General features: G+C 46.4%; 1 protein-coding gene across 3 annotated transcripts in view; it reads right to left on the bottom strand.

Moving 5' to 3' along the window:
• Positions 1-12,482, bottom strand: part of SIPA1L1 (signal induced proliferation associated 1 like 1) — a 463,818-nt gene that overhangs the window by 434,594 nt on the left and 16,742 nt on the right. For all 3 annotated transcript variants that reach the window (XM_073895440.1, XM_073895444.1, XM_073895465.1), the window contains exons 2-3: positions 7,818-7,880; positions 6,728-6,863 (exon numbers count right to left, since the gene is read on the bottom strand). The gene's annotated coding sequence lies outside the window, so the exon portion shown is untranslated. The remainder of the gene's footprint in view (positions 1-6,727; positions 6,864-7,817; positions 7,881-12,482) is intronic.

The raw sequence follows: 12,482 nt of genomic DNA, 5'->3' as shown, positions 1-12,482 counted from the left end.
TCACTCCTCTGTTACAGTTGTCTCTGAAGTACGGAGGCTCAGTGGAGGGGCTTAGCGGGTCTGGGTTGGAGACGCCCTCTCCAGTCCCCTCACCATTACCCAGAACAACTAATCCCATGGGCAGTTTGGATCCTCAATCCTTCTCCCTCCCACTCAGGCTCCCAGTTCTGTCCACCTCTGCCCGGACAGCCAAATGCTTCAGGGAAAGCGCCCCCACACACACACCAGAATGAATTTTTATCAGCCTCAGTCAGTCTGTTGGTCTAGTTTGCTTTGCCAAAAGACAGCCGCAGGCAATTGGATGGCAAGGTAATGCGGTCACCCCGAGGCTGCGAAGATGTGAGGGAATGTTGTGAGAGGTGCTTCTGGGAAAGGAGTTTTTACTTTTAAGAAGGGACATACACATACGTGCACGCACGTGCGCACACACACAAGTGAGGACTTTGGCTTTTTTTCTATCTTGACTATTATTATCTGCATGGATGCCTAAAACTGCCAAAGGCACAATGAGAGCCATCCTGAGCAGGCATCAGCCTGCGGACCAGTGGGGAAAGATGGGATGGATGGGGTCCTTGCCACAGGCAGGGAGGCCTCTGCCCAGAAGAACCCTGGCACCGCCCTATGTCACCTTGTTTTATGAGATGCTAACTACCCCTTATAGTCCCAACTCCTTTCTGCTGGGAGCCAAAAGTACGATGGAGACAGATACATACAGATTGTGGCTCTGCTATTAACTTCTAGTATCCAAGGACACTGTCTGAAAGGAGAGGATTCTGTTCTGATCCTGTTCAAATCCCCTTAGTCCATTGTCTTTGTGCGAACCTCAACAGAGTGCCTTTAAATGGTCACCCCAGTCATGGGTCAAGCACCACAGAGAAGAACTCCAGAAATTTAAGACTATCTTTGTTCTGAATCTGCTCCCCTGACCCTCCCCTGCCCTCAATTTTCCCAGCTTTGGACTTCCGCTTTTCACCTTCCAGTATGCAACTTGCCTTCGTCCGCAGCCTTAACTTTCAGGACTGCCTCCTCCATTAGAGCTTAGTCTTCCCATGGATTAAGGTGTGGGGTCGCCCTGCAACCACACTACCTCTGTAGGACCCATGGCAGGGTCCCTGCCCTTTCCTCTCTCCGCATCTCCCATCTCACTCAGGGCATCTCGGGGTTTTTGCTTCTCTCCTCTTTGGTTTGAGTCTCTCCTCTGGTTTCTGCGGCTGCCCTGTCTCCTAACTCTGATCAGAGCCTGAAGGCATCACTGTGAGTCCTAGGTCTCTGTCTGAACGGGCTCAACATTCCCTTGTAAGGTGCCGAGGTGTCTTCAACTCTGTTTCCACGGAGGGCAGCTTCTCTTCGGTGTGCATTTCTTGCAAAAGCCAGCTGCAGCTGCTGCCTGGGACGGGCCGCCCTCTGTGCCCCCCCACCCCCGAACCACTGCCCCCGCCCCTTCTGTGACACACAGGAATTGAACTCTTGAGCTGGCTGTTTTGGGTGGGAAGGAAAGCACTCTCAGACTGGACACGATTCTGTTGTCTGCTCCCGGCCCTCTCTTTCTCAGGTTTAGCAACCAGGGCTTTTTCTGATCAGAATTTTCAGACCCACAATAAGAAAGCTGCATCAGGAGCTGAGAGGCGTGAAAAAACGGGCAAAAACTCCCCTGCCCTTGTTTTAGTCGGAGATGCCTGCCTACCTCCAAGGTCCATTCCAGCTCTTAAATTCCATGCTTCCAAATAAGATAGTAAAATATTCAACTTTAAGGATTGCTAACAGATTCTTGGACCAAAGCTCGAGCCACCCCCAACATGCCTGATTGGATAACAATGCAAAGTACAATGGTCTAACATGTGCAATGCATTGTCTCTCCTTTTTAAAAACTCATTTTACGAAACCCCTTAATTGAATCAGGCTTGAACTTCCTGTGGCATAAAACCAAACAAAATTACACCGATGCTAAAAATGTAAATGTATCCCAGATACCACTGGGTGATGTATTCATGGGAACATTTAAGCCTGAAGACTTGCGTGCACACACTGGGATAATAAAGCAGAGCCCAAGGATCAGGCATCTGAGATATAAACATTTATGGAAACATTTTTAATTCCCTGCTTTCTTAGGATTTTAAAACTAGTTCTGACCTTAGAATACTAGAATGTCAGACCTGGGACGACCTCTAAGAGATCACCGGTAAATGGTAAAAAGGATGCCTGGAGGGGTAAAGCGGCGCACTCACGGGCGCTCAAAGTACAAACAGAGCTGGGGCTGGGTTTGGTTCAACACACCTGGATTAAGCTTCTACGCCGTGCCTACCACTGGTCTGGGCGTTGAAGTCCAAAGGTAGAGAAGAAACAACCACTGCTTTCAAGGTAGCTCCACGTGTTTGGACGTCCAGATCAGCCCTGGTTCTACCTTCTCCCTCATTGCGACGAGACTCCTTGAGCAACGGGAAACTCTCTCTTTAGCAGCACGTGCTTAAGCAACGAGGAAAAAAATCAAGGAATATCTCTCTGTCGCCCTCATCTTGAGGCCTGCTCCCCAAGCAGAGCCCCACACTGAGTCACGGGGGGTTCTGTGAGCTCTGCCCCCAGGAGCTTCACCTTTGTGCTTCCCTTTCCACTGCATGAACTCCTTTTGTATTATTCATTCATGACACATCCATGGATAATGGATGGCTACAGCCTGGTGACACTTCAGCTGATCACAGTCTTCCTGCTTGGCGGCAGGTGACGGGATCTCCTTGGGAGAATGCTTGTACAGAATCCTTACTTTCCTTTTTTTTTTTTTTTCCCCAAAGAGTATAGTGAGCTCACCAAGGAAGAAAATTGCGCAGTGTGATGCTCTCCACCAGCGTGAAGATTTTGGCTCTGATGTTGAGGCCTAGCATCTCTCTTTTGTGGCACTGTTGCCAGGCAGACTTGTTACTGACACAAATTTCCTCCCTGATAAGTGGAGTTCTCGCCCCTCCCAACTTCATCATGCCTGCAGCCGGAGCTCGGCTGCAGAGGAAGCCAAGCCAGACACTCTGATTCACGCTCCTAAAATATCAGCCGGCCCGGGTATGCGAGCGATGCGATAAATCTGGGAAACATAAATCAGATTGTTGGATGCTCTATCTGTCCGTGTGCATAGGCTGCAGCAGGCATGCAGACATGCCCTCCAACTCTTGGGGGGCTGCACCCAGGGGGAGGTGAAAGGTCATGGCTTCAGACCCGGGAAAGGGGACCAGGAGGGCAGCAGCTGACATGCAGAAGCAGCCTTCAAACTGTTGACACACATTTCAGGCCCCCAACCCGAGGCCGAAGTGTTCAGGCTCAGAGATTGTCAGAAGAAGCCGGAGAAGGAAGCCAGAGGAGAGGCCCTGATGTTGCAAATCTTCCAGCGTCAAGAACTTGTACGTCCCTGAGTTTGGACATCAGAGGGAAGGCTGGCTTCCGCTTCCCTAGGGCCCCAGTCACGATGGAAAATCTAATATACAGAACCAAGCGGGTTGGAAGCTTCCTTAAAGAACGCTCTAGAAAAAGCAAACTGACAAGGTCTTTCCTTTGGTGAACAAAGACAAGTGGTTTCCCTGAGCCATTTAGTCATTTCAAAGGCCAGGGGAGAAGGGCCTTGTCCACTTAGCTTAGTTCAGGCCACTTGATCTTACGGTTTCTTGACCTGGGCCCAGAGCAGCGGGCTCATCACAAATGACACTACTCATCTGGGTTGGGATCCTTAGTACAAAGGTAATTTTAAATCTGTATGGAAGTAAAGAGGGTTCATCCCTCAGATTCTTAAGCCTCAGACATTGCTTTGCTCGGGTTTGGTCCTGCTGCATTGGTGGGACTCTGCCCTAAAATCCGATCAGATCCTCTGGGGCTTTGTGCCCGAGGATGCAGGGGAATAACTGGGAGAACAAACAGACAGAGGTGGATGGGGTGGGAGGTGCCACTTCAGAGCCACACTGGATGTAGAGAAGAGGAAATGAAGCGGCAATCAGCGGCCCACTCGGAAGTGTCTAAGAGGTTCATCCTGGGGAGCAAGAAGGACCCAGGAACAGACTAACAGGTGGCAGGCCCAATGGCCCCACAGACATCATGGGATCAGGTGAGGAGCCCAGCCTACCTGTCTCCAGGTGTTCAGGCAAGTGAGATCATTAACGAGCAACAAGTTGAGATACTGAGAAATTAATTGTAGCTTATCTTTTTTTGCCACTCTGATCTATCAACAAAAACAATGAAAAGATAATTTTCCCCTCACCCTTCCAGGAAAAACAGCCAGCGCTTTGTGTTCCCAGACCTGGCTGTCCTGACCCCAGGCAGGGAGTTTCCAGCTCTGTGTGCGGTCACCACCACTCCCTACCTGGGGGAGTTAAAGAGGCTTCCAAGAAGGTAAGGGGGTAGATGTTTTTGTGATTTGTGGATAAGAGAGCATCAGGGCCTGGTCCCCTGAGAGGGGATGGATCTGGAGTTGTGGGATTCTCCACATGACCTGCCCCCTATACTTTGCGCTCTAGCCGTGGCCAGATGGAGGTGGTTGTGGGAGCTCACCGCCATGGGCCTGGGAGCAGCGTGAAGGGTCCTCCAAGGGGGGCCTGGGGACACAGAGAGGAGCCACGAGGGCCATCTTGGCAGTTGCCTGGATAGAAGTGCCCAACAGGAGGCAGGGACCAGCCCAGGGCAGAGGTTTCGGAGAGCGTAAACAGCCCCAGCGACAGGAGTGACCCACACCAATTGACAATAAGGTAGTGAATGAACTGACCTTGCAGATCTTCCAGGTCCAGGATCACAAATCCCTGTATCACATATAATTCTGCATGCTCTCTGTCTCCTTTTCACAAATTGATCTCCCCCCATTCCATGACTCAACTGACACAGCACCCACAGACGTCCAGCTCACAAGCACGCTCCGGTCTCCCCGCTCCCTGGGCCAAGGCAACGGTTGTCCAGCTGTGCACCATTGGCATGCCATCATCCCGAGAGAAGTCCGAGCATACGGGGCTTGGGGGCAGACATGTGCCTCAGATTGGCCAAGTCCGAGATGCTGACAAAACATTACATAAGCTTTTGGATTGAATGAAAAAAAGCGTCTATTCTTTTTGCTGTCAGACTGCAAAACCGACAGCTCCACACCATCAGGCACCAACACGCAGGGAGCCCTTCCCCTGTTGGCACAGGAAGCTCAGGCGGGCTCTGTCTTTCTCTAGAATCACACCGCCAAGCCAGCCAAGGTCTCCACTCTGGACCTGACCCATGGCTGGCTTTCCCTTGATTTCTGAGTTCAGCCGGCTTCCTGGGTCATCTCCGCAGTAAAGGCAACACTGCCACGTGCAGGCCTGAGCTTGTCTTCTCGCCGGCCTTTGCCAGACATGTTCAAAGTCCCAGGATGTCCCATGACAGGGCAGAGGCCTCAGGGGATGGCACTCGTGGGTTGACTGGTTTCCTCATGTCCCAGGCCCCTCCCTCCATCTCTATTCCACTTTCCAGTGTGCCCCCCATGTTCACCCCTTGTTCTCTATTAGTAAACTCCCAAGTGTTTAAACACTTCCTTCTCTGGGAAGCCCCACTAACTACCCAGGCAGAATTCAGTGCCTCTATTGCTACACTTGCCCACAGTTTCATTTCCCTGTGGATTGTAGTTGTTTACTTGTTCTTCTCACTTACCAGATAGCAAATCCTTGGGGAAGAGAAGCCATAGCTTATCAATCTCTGAGTCTTGTGTAATTTGGGTGTAATAAGTTTTTTTCCTTACATCACTTACAAATTCATTTTAAAAGTAATATTTCATAGGAGCATCTGGGTGGCTCAGTCAGTCAAGTGTCTGACTCCTGAGCTCAGCTCAAGTCTCAATCTCAGGGTCGTGAGTTCAAGCCCTGTGTTGAGCTCCACACTGAGCGTGGAGCCTATTTAATTAAAAAAAAAAAGAAAGAAAGAAAGAAAGAGAGAGAGAGAGGGAAACAAGCCATAAGTGACTCTTAATGACAGAGAACAAACTGAGGGTTGATGGAGGGAGGTGTGTGGGGGATGGGCCAGAAGGGTGATGGGCATTAAGGGCGCACTGGTGATGAGCACTGGGTGTTGTATGGGGGCGATGAATCACTGGATTCTACTCCAGAAACCAGTATTGTCCTGTATGTTAATTAACAAAATTTAAATTTAAAAAAACAGTAATACTGTATAGATGGAGAGCCAAACTATAGCAATATCTGGTTTTCAGAAGAGATCACAAGCTATCCAAGTAAAAAATTCTCATAAAGTTGCTTATGGAAAGATAAATTTCTTTTTAAAAAATTATGGTAAAATATACAAAAATTTACCACTTCAAATAACCATTTTAGAGGATACAACTCAGTGGCATTAAGTATATTCACACTACCACCCATCTCCAGAACGTTCTCATCTTTCCCAACTGAAACTCCATACCCATTAAACACTAACTCCCCATTCCCCGTTTCCCCCAGGCCCGGCAACCACCATATTACTTTCTGCCTCTATGAACTTGATACTCTAGGTACCTCATACAAGTGAATCATACAATATTTGTCTTTTTATGAGTGTCTTATTTCACTTAGCATAATGTCCTCAAGATTCATCATGTGCATGTGCCAGAATTTCCCTCCTTTGAAGGCTGAATAATATTTCATCATATGTATATGCCACATTTTGTTTATTCAGTCATCCACTGATAGACCTTTGGGCTGCTTTCATCTCTGCGCTATTGTGAATAAAGCTGCTATAAACATGGGTGTACAAATACCTCTTTGAGACACTGCTTTCGCTTCTTCCAGGGGTAAATCCAGAAGTGGAATTGCTGGATCCTATGGTACTTCTATGTTAATGTTTGGGCAAGCCTCCATACTGTCTTCCACAGTGGCTGCACCAGTTTGCATTCCCTGCAACAACCAAGAATTCTAATTTCTCTGTATCCTTGACAACACTTACTATTTTCTGTTTTTCTTTCTTTTTTCATAGTAACCATCCTAATGGGCATGAAGTAGTAACTCATTGTGGTTTTGATTTACAGTTCCCTATTGATCACTAAAGTTGAGCAAAAATAGATGTTTTTAATATGTTTTTTCAGCTTGAGGGACCTGGGTGACTCAGTTGGTTGGGTGTCCCAACTCTTGATTTCAGCTCAGGTCATGTTGGGGTCATGGGATCATGCTCTACCTCGGGCTCTGTGCTCAGCAGGGAGTTTGCTTCAGGTTCTCTCTCCCTCTCTTTCTGCCCCTCCCCTACTCTCTAAATAAATAATAAAATCTTCAAAAAATATGTCTTTTCAGCTTGTTAAAGAAATATAGCATGTATTATAGAAATGTTCAAAAGTACAGAAACAAAAATTACAGAAAAGTACAGGAATATGCAGGAGGGAAAAAAAAGTATGTGTAATCCAGTTACCTAGGGATAAACACCGTCAACATTTTGGGACCATCCCTCCAGTCTCTTTGTCTATGGAAGTGCATTTTTATGGCAAGAATTCGTCTTCTTATTTAGCAGCTCCCCACCCAGCAGACGCACCCCAGGAAGAAACCTTTCTTTGTTCAGTGAATTATTTGCTAAGTTCCTGAAGGGGTATGCTGGAGGAAAAATGTGTATCGTTGGTTTTGAGTTGATTACCAGGTTTTTGTTTTGCTGAGATGGCATATAACGAAGGGCAGGAGGCAGAGTGCTCGGGCACAGGTCAGGTGGTGATGGTGCTGGTGATGGTGGAAGGGAAGCATGTGGACAGTGAAGACGGACCACTGACACGGGGTGAGAATTTTGGAAGAAAGAACAGGTGTCCATAGAGGAATTTGATTACATTTTCGTCTCCATACAAAATTTACAATAAAATCTGTGTTGCTCACCAGAAGGTAGTGTAGTATATTTGCAAACACGGTCATCATGAAGGTGCCAGAAGGGGAGCATGGCTGCAGAAGAACAAGAACAAATGTTAAAATAGAAGGAGACATAGCTTATATACTTATAGACACGGGCATTTGGAAACTTGGACTGATATGCGCACTGTTCTTGAGCTTTTTCCCATGTAATTTAATAATCTTCTAGAACATTCTTTCTGGGCAAGACTATGAACTAGTTATCAAAAATCTACTTTTTCTTCCTGGCCTCCTTTGCAGTGAGATGTGGTCAGGTGATTGAGTTTGAGCCAAAGGAGAGTGGAAATAGTTTGTACCTCTGGGCCAAAGTTTTTTAAGAAGCAGAGGTGCCCCCTTCATCCTCCTTTCCCTTCTGCCAGCTTGATGAAGATAATGAGCCCTAGGGGATGGGGTAGCCAAAAAGTGGAAGGAAACTCGTTTCCTGAAAAACTAGTGGAACCAAGTGGGAGAGCCAACTGCTGACCAGAAACACTTGCTTCAGATTGTCATGAGAATGAAAAATACATTTTTATTTGTAACAGCATAGTCTGTCCCACCTCATATGCCATCAGTGGATGCAACTTAATTACCCGATATGCTATTGTTAGACAGTTGGAATGGATAAACTGCATTTTGAGGTGCAGAATTGTGTTTCAGTTCAACTGCCCAGTTGTTGGGTGTAGCAGACAAAGTGCTTTTGGCTACAAGTAACAGAAAACCGAATTAAAACTCATGAACAAAGAGGGACTTATTGGCTAACTGGGAGTCCAAAGGGACAGTGAAAGGCTCTGATTGCTACAGCGACATGAGGACTCTCTTTCTTCCTACCTCCCCTCTCTCACACCCAGTGTGGGTTGCCTCCTAGGGCTAACTCCCTGGTGACTGTAGGAGGCCTGGCAGCAGCGAGGTCCACATGCTGCCTTATTCCTATGAAACAGAAAAGATTGCTTGCCACAATCAACTAATAGCAGCTCAAAGCTTTGTGCTTATTGGCTCATCCCTGAACCAAACTCCGTGGCCACCACAATTGGACTGCCCATGGTCCAGACTGATCAGGGCTATACGCTGGAGCTGAAGGTAGGCTTGGGCCCAGCCATACCACATAGCTGTCACCAACGGTGCTTATTTCTATATAGGGACAGAGAGCCTGGATTGTTCAGATACAGAGAAGAAAGTCACCTGATTCTAGCTTTCTCTGAAACAGACTAAAGCTCCTTTGGAGACACTAAATAAAAATCAGGTAATTTCCCCCTTATATGCATTGAAATATGTCTTTGAAAAAATTACTTTCTGCAAAAAAGACAAGAAGATTGAAACCATGAAAGAGGTTGATGATTTAAAGGCAAGGACATAGAGTCAACAACCAGGGGAAAATTAAATGACTTGGAAACAATTCTCAGGAAGAATATTTTATAGGAGGCACTTTTATGGTGGGTTGGCACAAAGTAGAAGAGAAGAGTGGCATATCCTGACATCGTGCGCAGGATACTTAAGTTCGAACTTGTTTCTCAGTCTGTTTCCCTCTCTGTTATTGGAATACTTTGCTCACTTATCAAGCAAATTAAGCATGACTGTCAAGGACACAGTATCTATGCTAAGTTCAGGCTACATATGCTGATCTTGGCTCTTCCTCCAGACAGTGTAAATTCTTTTTCCTGGACATCATACCATGTTCTAGAAATAAAAGAGAGGTAGTTAGGTGAATGCTTTTTGCCTTAGTCTGTATTACTTGTCCTCTAAGACAGGAATTAGAGATGTTTTACTTATTGGTTCAGAGAGGAACTGGGCCAATTATTTTAACGCACACGAAAAATAATTCCTTTCAGCACAGACGCTCTTTGATTGACTTAAAACCCCTGTATGTAAAATCTGCACAAACAAAAGAAATGTGAAAAGATCTGCTATAATAAGATTAAGTTCAAATGACAAGGCAGGTGTTGAATTTAAAATTAATTGGTAATGCCAACCCCAAAATGGTCTAATCCACCTTCTCTGTTGCTCTATAAGGAGAACATAAGCAAGAGAGCCTGTTTTTCTGCCCTAAATCCTTTCTGGTCTTTCCAGTGCAATCCTTAGAATCCAGCTCAATTTCCACTCCTTCCCTGGACTCTTCCTGGACTACTCCAACCCTTGTCTTCAGACTGCTTGGCACTCACTGAAACGGTACCAAAGAATAGGGATTAAAATCTCAGACTGTGATGTCACACCTGCAAGCAACGTAGATCCTCAGTCCGCTCCTGGGACCTGGGGCTCTGCCACTCTGAAAAATGACTGCGAGGATAAAATGAAGTCATGCTTGATGAGAAGCAGTCAATAAATGTCAGCAATTAGTAACATGTTAATATTTTATGGAGAGTCTCCTCCCCCTGGCCTGGAGTAGCACAACATTGGGCAGATAGTATCTGCTCGACCTATCCCTGTTGCACTGGACAGAAGGGAATTGAAAATGTTTTCCAAAGTGGAGGATGGTTGTGGACCGGGTTGGGCAGAAAGGCCAAGGGCTTTTTTTTTTAATATCGAAACCCATTTTTTATATCGAGAGGGCAAGGGTCACACCATTCCAAAATGGGCCTGCAGCGACTACTCCATAAATGTAGCACGAAGCATCTACCAACTCCAGTGACTGAAAGAAACCCCAGGACCACTGCTATGAGAGAGAGAAGTTAAACAGAGGCTGTGAATGTCAACATACTGTTCAAAAGAGCACTGCAAGTCAGAACTTTCTGTTTGATGGCTGGCCAAACAGAAATTGGGGTCTTGTTGGAATTTCACCATGGGCCAAACTCACAAAAATTTTATTTGTTAGATTGTAATGGGTCTGGAGAGGAGAGGAGATGCTTAACATTTTTAAGGGAACAACAGATTTTCAATCACCTAAGAGTCAATAAATAAGCCGCTTACAAAGGATCTTTATGTCTTTGTTAATTGAAACAAATCTGTTAGGCCCCGGAGTGAACAATACAAGCTCACCAGCACTTGTACTTGGCATGATGGAAGTTTATTTCTTTCTCAAACACAAAAGTTGATTGCTTATTCATGGCCAGTGGTAAGAGCCTGGACCAGAAAATAATGTAAACCAGCCTCAAAGCTTTGACTGTTTTCCACTAGGCAAGATCTTGGGAAAGTTACATACTCTCTCCAGGTATCTATTTCCTCATCTGGGAAATGGGAATAATAATTCTCCCTACCTCGAATGGTTGCCATTAAACAAGCCAATCCACGTGAAGAATAAATGCAAGCAATTACAGTAATAATTATTCCACAATTCAGATTTCTTACTATTTTTATTTAGTGCTATCTTCAAGCGCTGTTTAACCACATCTTTGCATGAAACTTGGAGACAGCACTTGGCTGTTTTAAGGAATTTGCATTTTTTTAACCAGTAAATCTTCTGACTGTTGCTCTGTGGATATCAAGACAGATGGTGGAGTGACTTACTACAGTTGCATGCCTAGAACCCAGGTCTCCCTGGGGCAGGCAATCTGCCCAGGTCTCCCCGTCAAGAAACGCTGAGGAGAAGGGTTGTCACTGACACTGTGTAGGAGACAGCAGAATTAGACCCAAAGGTGAGGGAACTTGATATAATTTACAATTGCTTATTTGAGATATCAGCTCCTCTTCCAAACTGAGATGTTTTCCTACCCTCAGCAAAACACACTTCAATTTCTTCTCTGACTTGAGAAAACTTCTATAAATCAAATAACTACCAAATCACCTATGCCCTTGAACCGAATCCGGGAAACCATGAGTTATGATGTTATACACCTAATACAGCAAGAATGAGCTTAAAGTAATGCTCCTTAGAGACCTTTACAGAATAGGTGCTTTTTGTATGTATTCTCAGGTGATGTCATTGGGAAGCGCCAGGAGTTGTGATAGGGATCCTGAGCCCCGATGGACTGCACCTCTCATCTGGGCCCTTGGTGAACAAGGACCCCTCTGTGAGGCCACCCTCCAGGCATTTCCGCTTGTAAAAGGAAGCACAGACACTTGACCTGCACGAGGACTGGAATTCCCATGTCAGCCTCGTTATAAGAAGGCTCTAACTCCATACAGCCCCCGACGGGCCCTAGTGAGCCACCGAAAATGCAGTGAGCAAGGAAGACATGGTGCCGCCCTCTGGGAGCTGACGGTCCAGTGGGAAGGACAGCAGCTAAATTATTGGGAAACCTGAATTAATTACAACTGTAATGAGTACCGTAAAGTACAGAGCAGTACTGAATTTTATACTGGGACCTATGGGGGGGGGCGGTGGAGGGAGGGTTAGGCATGAAATTGAAAACACATTTTTTTTATATTGAAATAAGCACAGATACATGATGTGGAACACAAACTTTGCTTCCGTTTTAAAGATAAAGCTGGGGACAGCTGAGAAATAACCCATTTCCCCAGGGTGGGACTGGCTGTGTCTCCCCAGGGTTCGGGGATGAGGCTTCAAGTAGCTTGGTGTGGCTGAGCAGGCAGTTTGAGTAGCCCTGGCTGGGGCACAAGGGCTTGGTCTCTGAGGGTGAAGCCCTCTGAAGAAATGAGGAGGACCTACAGGCCAGCTGGGGGCAGCCCATGGCCAGGAGATACCTGGCCCAGATTGGCAGCCACCAGCTGGCCACAGCTCTCTTAAAACTCTTCACGCAGCTTTCAGACCGTCTTTCAGACCAG

Source organism: Callorhinus ursinus, unplaced genomic scaffold (genome assembly GCF_003265705.2).
Source record: "Callorhinus ursinus isolate GAN/ISIS: 27379988/994484 unplaced genomic scaffold, GSC_fseal_2.0 scaffold8, whole genome shotgun sequence".
NCBI lineage: Eukaryota > Metazoa > Chordata > Mammalia > Carnivora > Otariidae > Callorhinus > Callorhinus ursinus.
The sequence above is the reverse complement of the archived record's forward strand: the minus strand, read 5'-3'. Positions and strand labels throughout refer to the sequence as shown.